General features: G+C 42.8%; 1 protein-coding gene across 5 annotated transcripts in view; it reads right to left on the reverse strand.

The window, feature by feature from the left end:
- The window catches only part of LNX1 (ligand of numb-protein X 1), a 187,325-nt gene extending 177,402 nt beyond the window's left edge, over positions 1-9,923 (reverse strand). For all 5 annotated transcript variants that reach the window (XM_070372400.1, XM_070372394.1, XM_070372399.1 and 2 more), the window contains exon 1: positions 9,584-9,923. The gene's annotated coding sequence lies outside the window, so the exon portion shown is untranslated. The remainder of the gene's footprint in view (positions 1-9,583) is intronic.
- Positions 9,924-13,952: the final 4,029 nt, after the last annotated feature.

Raw genomic sequence — 13,952 nt, forward strand, 5'->3', positions numbered from 1 at the left:
GTCACCAGCCCAGGAGTGTGGCAGAGACTTCTCATGCAGGGGGTGAATAAATAGATGTAGGAATTTCCTTCCCTCATGAGGGTTATTCTCAGTATTAAGCAGTCAGAATGTGTATCCATAGGCGTTTCCCCCACTGGGCTAGTCCGGAGAAAGAAAGAGGTTTATCTACTTAAATCAGAAGTTTCAAGGGCCGCAAAAATTGTGTTTTAGCAGTAGGAGTGGCTGTCACTGAGGAAAGTCATGTAGAACTGCTAATTCTACTCTTAATCCCCCTGTCTAACCAGCTGAGAGAAGGTCGTTTCATGGAAGGATGAGAGTTTGAGTGACAGGCATTCTGTGCATTCTTCTGATACTCCGTGAATTGAAATCAGCAGGAGAAGAGGTCTGCATGGCATTATCTTGACCTTTCATACAACAGCATTCTCATAAGAGATACCCTCATCTCTTATCTATGGACACTAAGGGAATAGAAAACAATAGGCATTTTTGCATCCATAGCGCTTATGTTAGTGTCTCAATAAAGGGGTTTTGAATGAATGACCAATCAGTAGAATGTATCATACTTCTGTGCATGTGTTCATGAGGATACTGATCACTATATCACTCACAGTTCCCTTTATAAAAAGCCTGATATGGTCAATTTCTACTCCAAGTTTAAGTGAGGAAAGCTTTGTACCCATAAAGGAATGGCTCTCTTTCTTCCTTTCTGAAAATGAGGATGATGTCATTGGACATATCTCTCTTTTACTCTAGTTGTCTGGAAGCTTAGGGTTCAATCTGATGCCCAGCTGTATTGATGATGAAGGCTCTTTTGGCATTCATGCTGCTGCTGCGGCTGCTAAGTCACTTCAGTCATGTCCAACTCTGTGCAACCCTGTAGACGGCAGCCTACCAGGCTCCCCTGTCCCTGGGATTCTCCAGGCAAGAACACTGGAGTGGGCATTCATACTTGATTCTTATTCCTCTGGTCTTGTCATCCTAATCTTATTTTTATTTTTCTTGTTCCCAGTTTAAATTCTTGATTATATTTCCAATCATTGTTATTGCAGAGTTCATAATCTCAGATGCCTTTAATTGCCAGGCAAGTAGCAGTAAATGATTGAAGTAAGTGGGGGTAATAGAGCATGGTGTAGACTGTGGCAAATGGAGAGAGGTCTTTCCTGGCCATTCTACTCTAATAGCATCACCTCCCACCACTGTCGGTCCCTAGCCCCTAACCCTGTTTATTCATCATTTTCTGAAATTATCTTATTTATCTGTTTACTGTCTTTCACCTCTGCTATATCCCCAGAACCCATAGCAATGCCTGGCTCTGAACTGTCACCCAATCACATCTGTTGAGTGAATTAATGACTCAGTGGGACCAGGGTGGCTATGTTTTTACTACATTTTAACAGTTTGGAATTTGGATTTTTATATAAAATCTGATTTTTAGATATTGGTGGCAAGTATAAAAAATTAAAAAACACTCTGCTGGCCAGAAATGGGCCATGTTAGCATGTGACCATTGTTCTACCTCATATTTTCAAGCTATAGCTGAGACAGGATAGGACCTGGGACCCTCTACTGGAGTGCTTGCAACTGGACAAATATCTCCTCGAGCAACAGAGCACAAAGAAACTATTAAGGGACTAAAAGTAATTGTGTGCATGCACAGTTGGGGCAAATTATGAACAATAGGTATAAAAAGGCCAAAACCTCAGAAAGCACATGAAAATATTCTCAGCATTGTTAATTATTAGAGAAATGCAAATCAAAACTACAATGAGGTGTCACCTTACACTGGTCAGAATGGCTATAATCAAAAAGTCTACAAACAATAAATGCTGGAGAGGATGTGGAGAAAAGGGAACCCTTGTACACTGTTGATGGGAATGTAAGTTGGTAAAATTATGGAGAACAGTATGAAGTTTCCTTTAAAAAACTAAAAATAGAGCCACCATATGATCCAGCAATCCTCCTTCTGATCACATATCAGGAGAAAACCATAATTCAAAAAGACACCCCAATGTTCACTGTAGCACTATTCACAATAGCCAAGACATGGAAGCAACCTAAATGTCCATGGTAGATGAATGGATAATGAAGATGTAGTACATATATACAATGGAATATTACTCAGCCATAAAAAAGAATGAAATAATGCCATTCGCAGCAACATGGATGGATCTAGAGATTGTTGTATTAAGTGAAGTCCGACAGAGAAAGACATATATGATATCACTTACATATGGAATCTAAGAAAATGATAGAAATGAACATAATACAGAAGAGAAACAGATTCAGGCTTAGAAAACAAACCTATGGTTACCAAAGAGGAAAGTCTGGGAGGGGAGGGATACATTAGAAGTAGGGATTAATATATACATACTACTATATATAAAAGAGATAACCAACAAGGACTTACTCTATAACAAAAGGAACTCTACTCAATACTCTGTAATAATCTATATGGGAAAAGAACCTGAAAAAGAATAGATAAAAGTATATATGTAACTAAGTCACTTTGCTGTATACTTAAAACTAACATTACACTGCAAATCAACTGTATTCCAATATAAAATAAAAATTAAAAAAAAATAAAAAGGCTAAAACCTAATTTCCACTTTTGAAGTGCCAGGAGCAAAAGCAGGGTACTACACATGATCTTTGCACACAGTACCACCAAGGTGTTAGGCAGACCACCTAAGCCAACCCTGCAGCTCAATCCACTTATCAACTCCCACCCTCATCCCCTTGAAGGAACCAGCTTGCCGACAACCCCACTTCCAGGAATGAGCAAGAACACTTAAGGAAAATGGGGAATTGGTGTAGTGACTCCTCAAAGACTTATAAATAGAATTACAATCTGAACCAGCAATTCTGTTTCTGAGTATATGTCCAAAATAACTGAAAACAGGAAACCAAACAGATATTTGTACACCATGTTTATAGAAGCATTATTCACAATAGCCATGGGATGAAAGAAACTCAAATATCCATGAACAGATTAATGAATAAATAAAATAGGGTATAAACATATAATGGAATACTACTCAGACTTAAAAAGGAAGGAAATTCTGACACCTACCACAACCTGAATGAACCTTGAGAATGCTACATATTAAGTGAAATACGAGAGAGGAGGTCTCCACAGTGGGTCTCTCTGTAACACCTCTCTGGGACCATTCCTGCAACAATGGAAAGATTATGGTGGTCCCCCATCCCTCCAAGTATGGCAAAGGAAAAACAACAGTAAACCACAAAATATGCTTCTAGAAAGACAACAAAGTCCTGATTTTTCCAAAATAGCAGCATAGAGTTTCTTTTGAAATGCCAGTATCTATTTTTAAAAACTCTTCTTTCTTTTAACTAATGATATGTTTGCTGCCTTGGCTTTGCCAATCTCTCGTAGCTCAGTCAGTAAAGAATCTGCCTGCAATGCAGGAGACCCAGGTTCAATTACTGGGTCAGGAAGATCCCCTGAAGAAGGAAATGGCAACCAACTCCAGTATTCTTGCCTGGGAAATCCCATGGGCAGATGAGCCTGGTGGGCTACAGTCCACGGGGGTTGCAAGAGTCAGACACAACTGAGCGATTAAACTACCACAATCTCTTTTGAGCCATCTCTTGGGAAATGATAATAACACCTAATATTTATTACTTGCTGTTTATATGCTAAGTTTTTTTCTGTGTGCTATATAAAATAACTAATCATTATATCAATTCCATGAGATAAGCATGACTATAATCTCTGGTTTTACAGTCAAGGAAACTGAGGCACAGGGCAGTCACTTGCTTAAGATCAGACAGCTAGTAAGTGGCAGAGCCAGGATTTGAACCCAGAACGCTGGGCTTCAGAGCCTCTTGTCCTAAAGTCTAAAATCCAGGCATATTAACCTGGAGTGTGTGCCCACCTCCACCAGCCTGCATCTGCCTTTCCAGCTCTCCCCTCACCTCTGGCCCTCTACACAACTCTCCCTGTGTCTTCCTTCCTGCCTGTCCCACCTTGTTAATCCCCCATCAGGGTTCCCCTTGGGTGTCCCCTCTCTGCCTTCCCTGTCTGGGGACACCTATGTCTTCCTGTGGCTGGCTGTTCCGACAGCTCACATTGCACTTTGCTACATGGAATTGTAACTGACTCTTGTCTGTTTCTCACAGTGGACGGAGAGTTCCCTGAGGGTAGAGAACAAGGTTTTAAATCTCTGTGTCCCAACCTAGCTAAGTACTTGATTCGTAGTAAATGCTTGGTACCTGGTCTTAAGGAAATAAAGGAGGCAGAGCCCAGACTGGGACTTGGTGTAGAAGATGGAGCAATGATTGTCCAAATAGTAGCTTTCACCCTAGAAATGTTGTTGGTACCCTGAGCAGACAGTGGGGTGGGAAGTCCACATCTATGTAGACTGGAGAGTTCCAGAATGGAATTGAATCCGTGGTGTGAACCCCATGCCTTCAGTGCTAGTACTGGAAACATGTGCCTGATTCATATGGCAGAGACTGCTCCCCACTAATCAAAGAGACTGACAATGCTTACATACATACAAATGCATACCATGGGTCATAGAGCCACTTCCAAGTTTTTAAAAAAATGTTAAAATTGATTGAATGTCTTCTTCATCTTCTCTTCTCTTCCTAATTTAGTATAATACTTAAGGCCATTAACGGGGTAAGGTAATCACCCACGTGGGAGGTGGAGAGGGTATGCTGGCCCAGATACAGTAAGGAGATTAACCACACCTAGAGGGGCTGCCCTGCACAAGGGCCAGACCCTGGATGGGCAGAGGAAGGGGTTCCTCTGGAGGGACAGCCTGGCTCGAGTGTCAGAATCCCAGCGGGATGAGGAGGGCACCTGTAGGGAAGGTCGTGACAGCAGTGGTCATGATAGCCTTTGGTTACATTCAGGGGATTGATCAAACAAGCAAGTATATTAAGATAATGGAAACCAAGCTCTGTAATGTGAGAGAAGGGACTTACAATATAGAAAGGGAGAAAGCTAGAAAGAAACATCAGGGGTTGGATTGGAATTGAAAGTATGAGAGTGAAATTCTGGTTTTCAATGCATACAAATCATAGATACACACACACACACACACACACACACACGCACGCACACACGCACGCACTCATACACCCTAGCTCTTCTACTGAAAGAGTCGGGGAACAGCAATACCTAATGCAGCAATGAGCCTACCTAACAGTGAGAATTTGGATTCTAAATAATTTCCCACTAAATGGAACCAGAGCTCCTTGACTATAAGGCTGGAACATCTCATTGTAACAGGAAGTAAGGAAGTGAAAATAATGATGGGAACATATCAAAAGGACACATTGACAGTTTGATGGGAATGAGATTTTACATAATTTCAAGGTCCTTTTCTACAGAACACTTATGAATTTAAAAAAGGAGGAAGAGGAACTTTCCAGTGGAGATCCCTAGAAGATATCACTTTAACCAACTACTCTCAGTGATCTCCTATTTGGAGACCGGGGCCTCAGTGAAATTCTCAAAAGAATTTAAAATCTTTTACCATCTAATAGGATGCAATGAGAAGAGTATGGCATCACTTCTGTGATGTTCTTGCCAAAGTTGTAGAACCTGAATCTAAGTGTGAGAAAACTCAGACAAATTCCAAGAGAGGAACATTCTACAGAATAACCAGCCAGTATTAAAAAAAAAAACAAAAACTGTCAAGGTCATGAAAGTGAAGGAAATACTGAGGAAAGGGTCTATGTTGAAGTAGATTAAGGACCCGTGACAACTAAATGCAACGCTTGATTTGAAAATAGAACTGCCTTATGATCCAGCAACCCCACTGCTGGGCATACACACTGAGGAAACCAGAAGGGAAAGAGACACGTGTACCCCAATGTTCATCGCAGCACTGTTTATAATAGCCAAGACATGGAAGCAACCTAGATGTCCATCAGCAGATGAATGGATAAGAAAGCTGTGGTACATATACACAATGGAGTATTACTCAGCCATTAAAAAGAATACATTTGAATCAGTTCTAATGAGGTGGATGAAACTGGAGCCTATTATACAGAGTGAAGTAAGCCAGAAGGAAAAACATAAATACAGTATACTAACGCATATATATGGAATTTAGAAAGATGGTAACAATAACCCGGTGTACGAGACAGCAAAAGAGACACTGATGTATAGAACAGTCTTATGGACTCTGTGGGAGAGGGAGAGGGTGGGAAGATTTGGGAGAATGGCAATGAAACATGTAAAATATCATGTAGGAAACGAGTTGCCAGTCCAGGTTCGATGCATGATGCTGGATGCTTGGGGCTGATGCACTGGGACGGCCCAGAGGGATGGTATGGGGAGGGAGGAGGGAGGAGGGTTCGGGATGGGGAACACATGTATACCTGTGGCGGATTCATTTTGATATTTGGCAAAACTAATACAATTATGTAAAGTTTAAAAATAAAATAAAATTAGAGAGAAAAAAAAAAAAAGAAAGTACTCTTTTTGCTATAAAGAATATTTTGGGAACAAGTAACAAGAACTTGAACTAGTCTGAGGATCCAATGACAATTAATGAAAACTTCCTAAAGTCTGAGGATTAGATAATAGTAATGTATCAACATTAAGCTCCTGGTTTTGTGGTTGTGTGGGAGATGTGCTGTGTATGGGAAATGCACACTCAAGTATTTGTGGAAGATGAGGCATCTCTTTGGCAGCTTATTCTCAAAGGGTTCAGGAAAAATACATTATAGAATTTTTTGTACTGTATTGTACTGGCAACTCTTCTGTAAATTTGAGATTTTTCAAAATAATATATCTATATCTAGTGATGTAGGTTGGAATGATACTGTTTTCCAGACTTGCCAGGACACAGGTACCTGGGGCCTGCCTTGGGTGGACAGAGCTTGGAGTGGCTGCCCCAGGAGTAGAGTCAGGGTGTATCTGCCAAGTGTTGTTCCTCTGCTGAGGTGCAGAGATGGACGTTCTCATCCAAGGGATTTAGTAAAGAATGGGCATCTGGATTCTTGAATAACTAGACAGAGAGAACACAGTTTCTGTAGGACACATGCCAGCCACTTGACTTATCTCATGATGGGCTTTCTGCCAGAACCAAGGAAGTGGAAGCACTGAATGCCCCCTTGCCCTGTCATAAAGTCTGCAGGATACCTAAGGGCCAGTTCTCCGATATCCATCTGGAGCATGGATTGTGCAGGGGACCCTATGTTCTTTTGAGACTTGGCCTAAAGGGCTGATAGTAAACACCACTGCTTACTATGCACCTTCTAAGGGTCAGAAACTGGGATAGATGCTTCACAGATTCTTTTTATAATCATTACAATGGTTCTCCTTGTTAAGTAAATCGTCCTCATCTTATAAATGAGGAAGTAAGGCTTGGGAGTCTTAGTAACAGCCTCAGCATTATGGGGTGAATTGTATCCCCCCAATTTCATATGCTGAAGTCCCATATCTCAGAATGTGGCTGGATTTGGAGATAGGGCCCTGAGAGAGGTGACTGAGTTAAAGACAGGCCTTGAGGGTAGACTCTAATCCAACTAATGACTGTCTCTCTTAAGAAGATAAAATGTGGACATACAGAGACAGACACTCTCCTTAAAGAGGAATGACCACGTGAAGACACAGAAATAAGGTGGCCGTCTGCAAGCCAAGGTAAAAGGCCTCACCCTGATGTTGGACTTTGGGCTCCAGAACTATGACAAAATGCATTTCTGTTGTTTAAGCCATGCAGGCTGTGGTACTGTTATGGCAGTCCCAGCAGCCTTACAGGTGGAGGCATCTGGGGGAGGATGAAGTTGGTGTTCAAAATCAAATCAGCGCAGTCCTGTTCTCTGCCACCCTCCTACACACAGGGCCTCTGCTGTGTCACTTCTCCCCACCTCCCCCAACAGGCTGCCCAGAACCTCCATCCAGAATCTCCCAGACTGAGTGGATCCCTCCTCTGCGATCCCACAGCCCTTACCACACTGCATATATTGATAGTGGCATACAAGGAACTCATGATCTTGTGATCAAATTGAGGGTAGGGCTCCTCTTATCTTTATCCCTGGCATCTCCCATGGAGCCAGTTACTATGTATTGAACACTTGTGTGCCAGCAAAGATTTCACACGTGTTATCTCATTTATACTTTTGTAATTAGCCTCTAATTAAAATAAATAAATTTAAATTAAAAAAACAACAACAAATCCTTAAGGTAGGTATCACCAGTTGTTCTCATTTTACATGTCCAAAAACTGAGGTCAGAGGTGTTACCTGAATTACCCCAGACATAAAGATGAAGCTCCAATACTTTGGTCACCTAATGCAAAGAGCCAACTCATTGGAAAAGACCCTGATGCTGGGAAAGATTAAAGACAGGAGGAGAAGGGGGCAACAGAGGATGAGATGGTTGGATGGCATCAATGACTCAATGCACTTGAGTCTGAGCAAACTCCAGGAGATAGTGAAGGACAGGGAAGCCTGGTGTGCTGCAGTCCACCGGGTCACAGAGAGTCGGACATGACTTAGTGACTGAACAACAGCAACAACAGAGCTAGTAGGCGGTGGAACCAGGATTCACCCCTGGACGGTCTAATTCTTCAGTCTGTGCTCTTGACCTCCTGCCCTGCTGCTGTAGTCTTGCTGTGAATGTACACTCCCTCCCTACTCGGGGGCTGTGCTGATCTGAAACCTCTCCTTCAGCATGCTAAGCCCGAGTGTGAAGCTCCCGTCTCACGGAGAGCTTTCTCACTCATACCCCCTCCCCCAGCCCCCACTCTGCCTCCTTCAGCACCCGCTGGGCATAGGGTCTGCACCTTGCACTGATGTGGGACCCAGAACTGGGCACTGGCGCCATCACTTATCAATATCTGTTGAACTGGCTTCAGTGTCCAGGGATGGAAGTGAATAAGGATACACGACACAGTGGCGTATTGTCCTGGATACTGTGACTCTCCATTTCTGGATTATCCAGGAGAGTTCCAGTTGCTAAAATTCTATCCTCTCATCAGACCATTTGCCAGAATATGTGACAGACAGTGTAGTCTGGCATTTGGTTTAGAAAGTAGAGTCACCATTCTACTGAAGAGAGGCAGGAATGGAGACAAGATGAGCTGTCTGTCACTTTCCTACACACTGCTGGGTCTGTCACTTTCCTACACACTGCTGGGCGTCACAATTTCTCTGCACCTAAGTGCCTCTGTGGGTAAAATAGTAACAGAAATGCCTATTTCTACCACAGAAATGGGAAAAAACACGTGAATGTGTTTTGAATACTGGATAAAGAATAATGTTATTGAAACCCAGTCACCATTACTGGGATTACCTACATTTTAACTGACCAATTTGGCCAGTGAAAAATGAAATAAAAAAGTAGTTTTTATTTTTGAAAGTCAAGGAAATGGTATCCTTGAACATAAAGACAGTAAATGTCCTGAGGCCTTTCTAGAGTGTTGAAAATATTTCTAGGCTCTCCTTAACAAGTTCTCCTTAACCTGTGTGTGTGTGTGTGTGTGTGTCTGTGTGTGTGGTGTACGGAAGGAGTGGGGTGGGGGCTGGGCTAGGAGAGTCAGGGACAAAGTTTTCGCCAATTGCCTGAGACGCAGCCCTCTGGAGGTGGCAGGCCTCTTACCTTTGCTGCATTGTGGATCAGTTTTCAGCCGTGTGAGGCCTCCGGGTAAAGTCCATTTGGGAACTGAGTTTTTCTGACTCAGCAGTAGCCCGGGAAAATTCCCCTTCTCTTTCCCGTGCCCCGTCTTCCAGACACGCATGAGATCTACTCCACCTTGGACTCAATCAGTGCATGCCCTGCCCCTGCTGCAGGCTCTGCACAGAACTGAGCCATAAACCCGAGAGCAGCCTCTGGGGAGCTTCCAGGGAGAATGGCTCCCACTGAGCAGCCGCTCAAGAGCATCAACATGTCTGTTCTGGTTTGGATGGGCTGAGGCTCCCTCCAACTTCCTTCTGCTCTCTGCCAGAGCCAGGGTCCTTTTGTTCACCTTTAGGGCTGCCAAGTCAGGCCTACCGCACCCCTGGATGTTGTTTTCCTGCAGGCAATGGGAAAATGAGCTTGGAGCCAGGGAAGGGAAATCAACAAGGAAATAAACACAGGGTCATTACCCCTCCAGGTCATCACCAGGCTGGGACATCATCACGCTGGGATCACTTCCTAAAGAGGCAGGAGCTGGCCACTGCCTGAAGGAGCCCCAGACATTTTTTAATTGCCCCAGGCATTTAAAAAATTTTAAATATGCAAAGAAGTGTGCATTTCTATCAGAAGTGTGAAATCTATGTTGGACCAATCAGGCAATCCTGACTCGCTCCAATGCCTTGCCAAATCTTTCAAAGATTTTTCCATAGGCAGCATCTCTTGTAACCAAACACTGGCAAACGTTTGTAGCCAAAGAAAAAGAATGAGCAAGTTTATGGCTGACACAAACCAAGACTTTTAAAGACACAGGTAAGACTTTCAAAGGCATCCTCTAAAGGTACAGGATTATTGCTTGAATAAAGTTTTCCTCTACTTGCTCTTCAACGTCAAGGTCATCATCAGCGGCAGCATCTTCGCCAGCATTTATTGAGAGCTTGTTGTCTGCCAGGTGCTGTGCTAATGACCTCAAACTGTGTTGTTTCATTTAATTCTCAACATAATTCTATCATCCTCATTCCCATTTTGTAGACGAAGAAAATGAGGATTAGAGAGATTAAGTCACTCCTGCACAGTGATCCCACTGGTTAAAAATGTAGAAATTGCCTTTCTGGAAGACTCTCAGAAGAGTCTTGCTTTTCCCAACAGTCAGCTTAAGCACTTTGGTGGGCTGACAGCTCCTGTGATGGCCAAAGAGTTGCTTAAACAAACTCTTAGGCCCGGGAATAGAATTCTAAACAGAACCATGGCTCATCGTTTAGTTAAATGATCTCTTCCAGGAGTTACGAAGTGGTGCTACCTTTATGCGACTCGTACATAAGACACACCTAGCGTGGCATCCTCTCTTCTTCTCCAAGGGGGTGCTGCTGGCTGCTTTCACCCAGCTCTCCACTGTGATTCTGACTGACCCGGAAGGAAGGGCCCTGTAAATCTCTTGGCCTCTGTGTATGCTTCAGTTATGGCCTGATCACGCAAATTTGTCTTTTTGACTCTAGAAGCCTAACAGTTACAAGCTTCTTTTAATCAATAATCCAGGGGATGAATAATTTTAAGTTCCAGCCTGGAAACTTCTGCCTGATGAGAAGAAATCAGCACATATATTTTCAGTCCTCAGGTCCTGCTGCAACATTTTTTTTTTTTTGCCTCATCTTTACTTCTGTTAGCATGTAGCTCTCCTGCGCAGTTACCTAGGGCAACTGGCCGCTGGTCAAAGGAAAGTAAAACCTTTAATTAGGAGAAAAGGAGATGCCTCCCAGCGACGTCTAAGTTGTCCGTTTTTGTAAATATAGAACTTGCGACATCAGGGCCTCTGCTTGTGCATGGGGCACTTGGGTTTGGTTTTGTGGAGCTTGGGGGTACTTTGCTCTGGGGCCACATATGCCTTTAAGTCTGAGGTTGGTCAGCTTTCATTCTCAACAGAAACTAAAGACTTATTTACTGGGTTTATAGCAATAAAAAAAGAAGATTGGAAAGGGGCCGGGCTTTTAGTTTAGATGTCATTTCATTTTTCTTTCCCAGTGGTTTACAACTAAACACAGTGTCCAGATATGTTTACAGACTCTGGTCTTGGAGTTCTTTGATGAGGAAAAGCAATTTATAACAGTCAAATGGGCCTTTCAACCTTATCGTATGAAATGAAAACCAAAATGTTGGAAGGGAGATGATGTAATGAAAGCTTTCATGTTCCTCATCTGCTTCACAGCTTTTCACCACCAGGGAATAAAGATAGCAGACTTGGGGACTGTCAGATGCTTTGGGGGTTTCAATTCAGAAAGGTAATGAGGTAGATGGATTTTATTTCTCCTTCCTCTCCTTTGAGCATCTGGATCAGTACTGATTGAGTTGGTTCCAAGAGTTGAGTCCATTCTGGGATTGACAATAAACATACAAACCTCCCCCCACCCCATTTTTTTTTTTTTTTGCATGGTCATGTAACCAAGGCAGCTGACTGTTTAAAACTGGAAACAGAGAGAAGTCACAGATGAAAAACAGGACGTATTAATTTAGCTTTACAAATGTGCCCTTTCCAAGGCCAGAATTACTCACTCCCTGGCAGCTCACAGTGTGGGACCTGGGTCTGCTCAAATGCCATGGCTTCAGCGTGTCCTTTCCGTTTGGTGTGGGATGCTCTAGATGATTGACAGGTTCCAACTCAGCAGAGACATCCAGATGCAATTAGAGTCCTCACGGATTTTAATTATTATGGGAAAGCAAGCACAACTTTGCCATGCAAGGAAACATGGCCACTCTTAGTGTCCCTAAAAGTAACATGTCCACTTGTATGCAGAGAAAATGTCCTCATTTTTGGTGCATTTTGAAGGAGGAATATTAAAACTGAATTATGTAAAATGCTAGAGGAGCTATTTCAGGATTCTTTTTATTTTTTATCGAAGTATAGTTGATTTACATTGTTGTATTCGTTTCGGGTGATAGTTTCACAGCAAAGTGATTCAGTTATATATATATATATATTTTCAGATTCTTTTTCCACGTAGATTTTTTAACCAAATATTGAGAATAGTTCCTGTGGTATACAGTAGGTCCTTATTATTTATCTATGTTCTACATGATAGCATGTATGTGTTATTCCCAACTTCCTAATTTATCTCTCCCCTCCATATTTCAGTATTCTGTGATCAAGAAATCAGAACCTGAACTAGCTTTCTTTTAGGCTCTTTTGTATGCTTACAAGATGCTCAGGGTGAACGTGGATTTATCAAAATAGGAGGCAGAAAACGGTTTCCTTAGACCATTATGGGCTGATTGCTTTCCTTATCCTCCTCCACGCACATCACTGATAGTTTGTCCACCTGTGCCTGCAAATGGGAGAGGCAATGAGGAGTGCGAAGTTCCACCCTGAGGCTTTAAACACCATCTCTGTGCCAACAACTCCCATATTTGGATCTCTGGCTCAGAACTCTCTTCTGAGTTTCCAACCATGTTCTCAGAATGTCACTGCCATCTCCAACTCCACTCAGCTAAAGCCAAGTCTTCTACCTCTTTCTGCCCCTCCTGCTGCTTCCATGGAGAAGAAAAATGGCAACCCACTCCAGTATTCTTGCCTGGAGAATCCCAGGGACACAGGAGCCTGGTGGGCTGCCATCTATGGGGTCACACAGAGTCGGACACGACTGAAGTGACTTAGCAGCAACAGCTGCTGCTTCCGTCTTAGTCAATGATCTTTTCAGCCACTCAAGTGCTCCAGTCTCTCCCTCCAGTCCCACAACCAACCCATGAGTCTGTTCTGTCAATCTCATCTCCGAAATTGATATCAACTGCAACTTTCTATTCAAAATTTCTACGACCACAAATGCCGACCCCAACTTTAGCCCTCGTCTTGGCTCCTAGCTGGTCTTCTTGCTGCCCATGTTGCCCCCCTAACCAAATCTATGCTCCACATTCCAGCCAGAGTAGATTTTTCAAAGATAAGTCAGATGAGGCCATTAACTTACCTAAAAGCCTCAAGGCTTTCCAGTGCAATAAGGAGGAAATATAAAATCTCTGAACTGGCCAGCTAGTCTTGGCATAATTTGATCCCCACTCACCTCTCCAACATTGCCTTGGCAACACTAGCTTACTGTCAGTTTCTTGAACACTCCAAACTTTTCTCCAACTCAGAGCTTTGCTAATCTTGGGCTGGCATGTACTGACCTTCACACCCCCATTCCCAGATCTTCTGCCAACAGCACAAAAACTCACTCTCTTCCTGCCTCTTTCATCTTTCAGGTCTCAGCGCAAATGTCATTTCCTAGAGTCATATCCTCCCAATACCTATTTTCTTTGTAGTACTTGACGTGATTTGTAAGTATATTATTTATTTGCCTATTTCCTTAATATAGAACTTATATGGTTT

This window comes from Bos mutus, chromosome 6 (assembly GCF_027580195.1).
Source record: "Bos mutus isolate GX-2022 chromosome 6, NWIPB_WYAK_1.1, whole genome shotgun sequence".
In the NCBI taxonomy this organism is placed as follows: domain Eukaryota; kingdom Metazoa; phylum Chordata; class Mammalia; order Artiodactyla; family Bovidae; genus Bos; species Bos mutus.